Source organism: Ovis aries, chromosome 1 (genome assembly GCF_016772045.2).
Source record: "Ovis aries strain OAR_USU_Benz2616 breed Rambouillet chromosome 1, ARS-UI_Ramb_v3.0, whole genome shotgun sequence".
NCBI classification, from domain to species: Eukaryota; Metazoa; Chordata; class Mammalia; order Artiodactyla; family Bovidae; genus Ovis; species Ovis aries.
The window spans coordinates 110,185,827-110,193,721 of record NC_056054.1 but is presented as its reverse complement, the minus strand read 5'-3'; the positions used below and the strand labels follow the sequence as shown (position 1 = coordinate 110,193,721).

The 7,895-nt window shown below is 40.8% G+C and overlaps 1 long non-coding RNA gene across 1 annotated transcript; it reads right to left on the bottom strand.

The window, feature by feature from the left end:
- Positions 1–1,068: 1,068 nt before the first annotated feature.
- Positions 1,069–4,464, bottom strand: LOC132658251 (uncharacterized). The gene is made up of 2 exons (XR_009597613.1): positions 4,285–4,464; positions 1,069–4,177 (listed from the first exon to the last, which is right to left on the bottom strand). It is a non-coding gene; the product is annotated as an uncharacterized LOC132658251 (long non-coding RNA).
- Between the last annotated feature and the right edge of the window lie 3,431 nt (positions 4,465–7,895).

Genomic DNA, 7,895 nt, shown 5'->3' with positions numbered 1-7,895 from the left:
GTATGCAGAGAGAAGCAACAAAATGGACAATTGGCACTACTGAGAAATGATCATATTTTATACAAGAACTTACTGCATTCATGTTATCAGAGAGGACAAGTTTGACAAGTTAATTCATTTGTTTTTTTCTGTCCGCCATTCAAACCTCTTCTCATTCCAGGCTGTATCCACCTCAGTGCTATAACCCACCAACTTAATAATATTTGGACACAGTTGCTTTCTTATTTTGAGGACAAAGGGCAAGAGGTGTGGATCAGCGTTTCTCTGGGGGAGTAAAAGGTGTCAGTCATAAAAGTAGATGTTAGGATTGTTTGTCCTTAGGCTATCACTGGACACTAGATCTTCAGGGTATAGGCACCCCTGTGTTTTTTAATGTCCACTTTGGGCTACATTTATGATATGAGTACCTCTAAAATATGAGGTGTAAGGCAGAATCCCTATGCCGGAATAATAATCTTACTGACACTAGAAATGGTCTTGAATATTGAGTGTAGCTTATTAGCACTGGTGATGAGAAGCCATACTCTTTTTGGCTTTACTTCATTGTCAGCTGTAACATCAACAGCCTTTTTTTCTATATCTTGAATTTCAATCTCCTTTCCATGCCTTTGGGTTTTATCCCCCTTATCTTTTTCTCCTCCTGCCAGAAATAAAATTCTGCTTTTCTAGGAACTGTAGCTCCCTACCCCTCGTCTATGTTCAGGGGATGGACTTTTCTGATGGACCAACCTGGAGTATTCACCAAAGACAACCTTGGAAAAGATGGGAACCCATAACTGTGCTTGGCCATCAGAGTTGCCTTCCCCTGCCACCACAAAAGATGATTATTTCAAAGATGGGCACATGGTCCCAGCAGGGATAGTTTTTTTACTCAGAGGTTGATATGACCTCTGAGATTCCTCTGCTTCAAACATATAAGAATTAATGTCCATATAAGCCTAGAGATGCTATCAGCTATTATTTCTACAATCTAGACAATGGCTACCTCAGAAAAAACCAACACAGAAGAATAAGAGCCAAGAGATTAAGAGGACAACTGATGACATCATTTGAGCCGTGCTCACCCGCTGTGGATTTTTGAGATGTATGAACAGTTGCATGCTTTTATTTTTGAATTTTTTAAAAAAATTACCTAATTCAGGGTAAATTTCTGTCATTTATCTCCAAAATGTTCCAAGTAATACAAAGCTTTCCTCCCACCTGGTTTCTGGTTTTGTTCTTTCATATTCTTCACTTTAGCATTTTCAAGATGACTTTCCCATTCAAGTCTTCGTGAGGTTGAGTAAAAGTACATGCCGCTAATAATGAGTTAGTGGTTTTCCCCACATAAGGAAACAGTTACTACATCCTCTACTGTTTAATTTCTCTGAGATGTGAATCATTATCCTCATGATTATGACTGGAGAAATATCTGCTCACAAGGTTTCAGTATCTTGCCCAAGATAGTGGGAAAACTGGAGCAGAATTCGGAGCCTGAAAGGACTGACTCCAAAGACTAAACTGTCCATCCCCCTTATACTGAATCATCATTTTAAAAAGGACAAAATAAACCAATAATGATGCATGTTTTTTTTTTTTTTTAGATGCCCTACATCCAGCTGTTTCTTGCCTTTCTCTTCCTGGTTCCAAGATTCTCTTTGCCACCATTTCTCCCAATTACTCCCAACACTTCTTTTTCCTAGTGCTTGAAGACCACTGAGTTAATAACTCATAATTTTCAGGCTTTCTTTTTAAATGTACTATTTTTAGGACTTTTTGTAATATCCTCAAAACCAAACATAGTCCGTGACATGTGGTAGGTGTTCTAGGCCACTGGTCTGTGGATACATTTTGGGAAATTCTTTGGGCCACTGATTACTTTTTTTCCTATAAGATACCTCTTTTCAGTTCGTTTAGTTCAGTTCAGTTCAGTCGCTCAGTCGTGTCTGACTCTTTGCGGCCCCATGAATCACAGCACACCAGGAGTGTCCATTGAGTTGGTGATGCCATCCAGCCATCTCATCCTCTGTCGTCCCCTTCTCCTCCTGCCCTCAATCCCTCTCAGCATCAGGGTCTTTTCCAATGAGTCAACTCTTCACATGAGGTAGCCAAATTATTGGAGTTTCAGCTTTAGCATCATTCCTTCCAATGAACACCCAGGACTGATCTACTTTAGGATGGACTGGTTGGATCTCCTTGCAGTCCAAGACTCTCAAGAGTCTTCTCCAACACCATGGTTCAAAAGCATAGCTCTTTTAGCATGTCAAAATTATTACTATGTTCTCTTTGAGTCTCCTCTCTTTCCAGAGTAAACTTTCTTAGTCCTTTCAGTTCTTTCTGAGACATGTTGCAGTTGAGGCGGTTTTAGGCTTACTGTAGTTTTGTAAGTTGGAGAAGGAAATGTCAGCCCACTCCAGTGTTCTTGCCTGGAGAATCCCAGGGACAGGGGAGCCTGGTGGGCTGCTGTCTATGGGGTCGCACAGAGTCGGACACAACTGAAGCGACTTAGCAGCAGCAGCAGTTTTGTAAGTGGGGCTTCCCTAGTAACTCACCCCATAAAGAAACTGCCTGAAATGCAGAAGACCCCGGTTCGATTCCTGGGTCAGGAAGATCTGCTGGAGAAGGGAAGTAAGAAGATCCAATTCTTTAGGAAGATTAATTTGGTATTCATTTACAGGATGGCTAGAAGGGGAAAGAGGCAGAAAGCCAAAGGTCCAGTGATGTTCTATCACATGAACAAGTTACAAATGTATCATGGCTCTTATCACATATGATATTCATTCATTTGCTGTTCTGCACAATTAAACTGTAAACTGCATGAGAGCAAATACTGTCTTGTTGTTTTACTTTTTGGAAAGTCCAACAAAAAGCACATGATCCTCTACTTGATATTCAGCTTATACATGGACTTTAAAGTCAGACTACTGAGGTTCCAATCCTGAATCAGCCACATATAGGCTCTAAGCCTTGGCAAGCTACCTAATTTTCAAAACTCTGATTTACTTATCTTTAAATGGGGATAATAATCATTTCTTTCTCATATAGTCATTGTGAAGATCAAACTAGGTAATCCATAGAAAGTGTTTAGCCTAATGAGTGGCACAGATGAAGCACTCAGTAGTGCCTCTTGCCACTGTTGTTGTTATTATCATAGAGGTCCTCAATAAATATTTTTAAATGATTTAGTTATCTGGTTCCAGGCTCTCGCTTTTCCTGTCCCTAAAACTCTCCACCCATTCCATTTCCTAATGTCCCCCACATTTAATCAACATATCAGACAGGATGCAACCAACGAAATGTCATGAACACTGGTCACCTCTCTTTAGCATGGTTAGCTTTCTTATCTAATTAGGAGTTAACTCATATTGTGTTTGCCAGACCCCTAGGCTTTCTCTGAGTTTAACCATAAAGAAGGCTGAGTGTTGAAGAATTGATGCTTTCGAACTGTGGTGCTAGAGAAGACTCTTGAGAATCCCTCGTACTGCAAGGAGATCAAACCAGTCAATCCTAAAGGAAACCAACCTTGAATATTCACTGAAAGGACTGATGCTGTATAGGACCCTAATTCTAGGAAAGATTGAGAGCTGGAGGAGAAGGGGGTGACAGAGGATGAGATCGTGGGATGGCATCACCCACTCAATGGACATGAGCTTGAGCAAACCCTGGAAGACAGTGAAGGACAGAGAAGCCTGGTGAGGTGTAATTCATGGGGTCTCAAAGAGTCAGACACAACTTAGCAACAGAACAGCAACAATAAGGCTTTCTCAAAATATGTCATTTATCAACTTGTCTTGGGAAATCTAAGGGTAGAAATGATGGACTCACCAGGGTAAAATCTAGCATTTCGGGTAACAGTGTCAGCTTCAAAGGTGTGGACCTGGGGGCAAGATGGAAAAGACATTGTTTCCTCAATGACCCAGAAAAGCAAGAAAAATAACTCTAGAATGCAGGCTGGGTGGGGGGAAAGTGAAAGTGTTAGTTCATGTCTGACACTTTGCAACCCAACGGACTATAAGTCCGCCAATCTCTCTGTCCATAGAATTCTCCTGGAAAGAATACTGGAGTGGGTAACCATTCCCTTCTACAGGCAATCTTTCTTCTCCAGAGGATCTTCCAGATCCAGGGGATCTTCCTGATCCAGGGATTGAACTCAGGTCTCCTGCATCGCAGACAGATTCTTTCCCGTCTCAGCCACCAGCTGGGGGAGAACAAAAGTTAAAACTAGAAAGCAGGATAAAGACGACAGTAAGGGCTTGTTTTTATGTGTCAGCAAACACCAAGCTGAAGTTATAAAACGGTACTTACCCAGACATAGTTTGCATCCAGAGAGCTTTGCATGTATCGTCCTAAAGTGTCTTTGTACTCTGAAACAGCTGTAGGGGAGGGGCAGAGCAGAAGTGAACGGGAAAGGATGTGGGTTCTGGGGCTTACTCTTTGGAGAAGCGATTCCCTCTTACCTTCTGCGGTGGTGGTGGAAATGTACTTAGAGGCCACAGAGCCTGATGTTAGAGAGCTGCTTGGGGCGCCTGCGTTATCATATGTTTGCAGAAGATCATGTGTTCACCAGGCCAGATGGACACCACCTGTTTCTGTGCCAACATCCTGAACTTGTGGGCACTGAGCAGCAGCCAGAGGGTTATGCTCTGCCTAAATTGTGGTTGTGGGCCTGAGCCCTGCCACTGAACTAAAAGCACTTCTCCACGCCCTTGTTCCTGCTCTCTCTGTGTGGATAGAGGCCACAGCCCCAGAACTAGTAGGCAAACACCAATACCATCTTGATCTGAGGCATATCTGAGACTAAACTAGGAGAGCCTCTTGTCTAGAGAGGGGACTTGATCTTTTGAGTAAATCCTTCTTCAGGCCTGGGATTTTAAACATGCATGTTATTAGTCGCTCAGTCATGCCTGATTCTGCGAACCTATGGGCTATAGCCTGCCAGGCTCCTCTGCCCATGGAATTCTCCAGGCAAGAATACTGGAGTAGGTTGCTATGCCCTCCTCTAGGGAATCTTCTCAACCCAAGGATCAAATCCAGGTTTCCTGCATTGCATGTGGATTCTTTACCATCTGAGTCACCAGGGAAGCCTTAAACATGCATAATAAATATTTATTTATTTATGGAGTTGATTCTTTAATGAATTAAAATATTGCTTGAGATGTAAGAGACTCAGGTTCAATCCTTGGCTCTGGAAGATCCCCTGGAGGGAAGCATAGCAACCCACTCCAATATTCTTGCCCAGGAGTCCCATGGACAGAGGAGCCTGGCAGGCCACTGTCCATAGTCACACAGAGACAGGCACAACTGAAGTGACTTAATAAGCATGCAAGCAATATTTAGACCCCTGTTTCCTCTGACCTACTCAAAGGTAAAAGTCCCTTTTCTGTCAAACTCAAAACTTGAGAAAATGCCTTAGGGGACCCAGTCTTGTCTCCTGGGCTGCATGTAAAAACACTCTAAAAACAGAAAATAAAGTCAGAAAAAAATTGTCTGATCTCTATTTGACTCTCTCAAAGAACATTTAAGGAAATCCCATTCAGAATCCACGTTTCTGGTACAGATGAAGCATTCCACAAACAGCAATTTTGCTCATGTTTTTATTTATTTATTATTTTATTATTGTTCTGTTTTATAATCCTCTCCATGGAGTTCCACCTCTACTGGAGCCCTGCTCATGTTTTTATTTATTTATTATTTATTTTATTTATTTTTGTTCTGTTTTGTAGCCCTCTCCACAGAGTTCCACCTATACTGGGGCTCTGTCCTGGAACCTGAATTCCTTTTGTGAAAGCTCTTATCTGAATCACACAGCGAGTCCTTATCAGCCAGGACCATAGCTTACTTTTTATCAGATTTGCTTCAACCGCTTACCAGAGACCAAAGCAGCAGAACCATGGAACCCAGGGAGGGAAAAGGGTTTTCCTCACCCCCAAAGTGAAGAGCAATCAAAGTGGTGCTTGTAGGAGGTTCAAATTCTCTAGACTAAATGAAAAAACATTGTTTGAATGAGGCTGTGATGAGAAAACAACAACCCACCCATGGTAGATGGGTTCTTACACACATGGAGGAAGTAGCCACCTCTAAATGTGAATGTAAAAGAAGGTAAATTTGTACAATTTCTTTGTCATTAGGCAAGTAATATAATACAAATGGAGTAATAAGGCTCTATTTCCTTACCTTCTACAAGAAGCACTGAAAAGAAAAGTGTATGTCTCTAGCATTCACTTAAAGAAGCAGTTCGATTATTCAACTATTGAGAAATATACCTTGACAAGAGGTAATCAATTTACCAATCAAGAGAAACTTTTAACACATTATTAGTTTTTAGGAACATTCCATTCTTTAAATTCTGAATTCTACAGTCACTAAATAGTTTTATTTTCTCTGCTTTGACAACAGTGTGACCTTAGTAAAGGCATTTATATTTCTGGGCATTTCTTTAAACATTCAATGAAAAGGCTGGACTAGATAATCAGTTTATGATTTTCAAAATTATTACTATTCATAATTTTATCTCCTGAGTAGAGCAAACTACCAGGAGTCTAGTATAAGCACTAGTTACATCTTAAGATTTATATGCAAACCTCATTTTATTGAACTTTGCTTTATTGTGTTTTGCAAATAGTGCATTTTTTTTTAACAAATCAAAGATTTGTGGAATCCCTGCATGCAGCAAGTCTACTGGCCCCACTGTTCCAACACTATTTTCTTACTTTGGGTCTCTATCACATTTTGGTTATTCTTGCAATATTTCAAAGTTTTCCATTATTCTTTTATTTGTTATGGTGACCTGTAATCAGTAATCTTTGACATTACTATTGCTAGAAGATTATTACTCTCTGAAGGCTCAGATGAAGGTTACCATTTTTTTGGCAATAAAGGATTTTAAAAATTAAGATCTGTACATTTTTAAAAAGACAAAATGCTATTTCACATGTAATAGACTACAGTAAGATATAAAAATAACTTTTTATGTGCACTGAGAAAGCAAAAAACTCTGACTCTCTTTATTGCAGTATTTGCTTTATCGTGGTGGTCTGGAACCTACAATATCGCTGATGTATGTGTGTATGTAATATCATCTTTTTCTATATAACTGTGTTGCTACTTTTATTTACCTTTAGTCTAGACTGATTAGCCTACTTCTTTTAGGCTTCCCAGGTGTTGCTAGTGGTAAACAGCCCTCCTGCCAATGCAAGAGACATGAGACGCATGTTTGATCCCTGGGTAGGGAAGATCCTCTTTAGAACAACATTATTGCTCACATTGAACAGCATATCATAATTTATGTAGTGCTATCAGGCTAGAAGACAGGCAACAGGGCATAATCATCAACGAGTGTGGGCTCAGGAGCCATGTCACCTGGGTCTGATACCTTCTACACTACCTTCTAGTTGCATGAGCTTGGGACAGCTTCTGTTACCTCAGTGATGTCAACTACACAAAAGAAAGACGAAAGGACCACTTACTTCACAGGATTACTGTGAAGATTAAATAAATTAATACAGGAATGTGCTTCAGACAGACACACAGCCCACAAAAAGCTCTCAGTGACCATTACCCACAATGTTAATTCCCATGATCGCTTCCATTATTCTTCACAGTACTGAAGAGGCATGTCCAGCGACCCTTCAGAAGTATCTGAAGTTGGACTGATTGCCAAAGGTCACCCAATGCAGAAATGTCTAGTGATGAGAGCAGACCCCACATACTCTAGTATTCAATCCAGGGATCTCTCTATACACTGTGCTTCCCTGTGAGACCAAGGACTAGAGTTTGGCCATTGGCTTGTCTGATGAGCTTCACTTCAACAGAATCTGCCCAGTAGGTCAGACAGTACACCCCAGGGCTCCATTAGCAATCTCAGAGCTCTCAGCTTGAAAACCTTTGAACAGGGCTTATAACTATAGAGTTTTCTG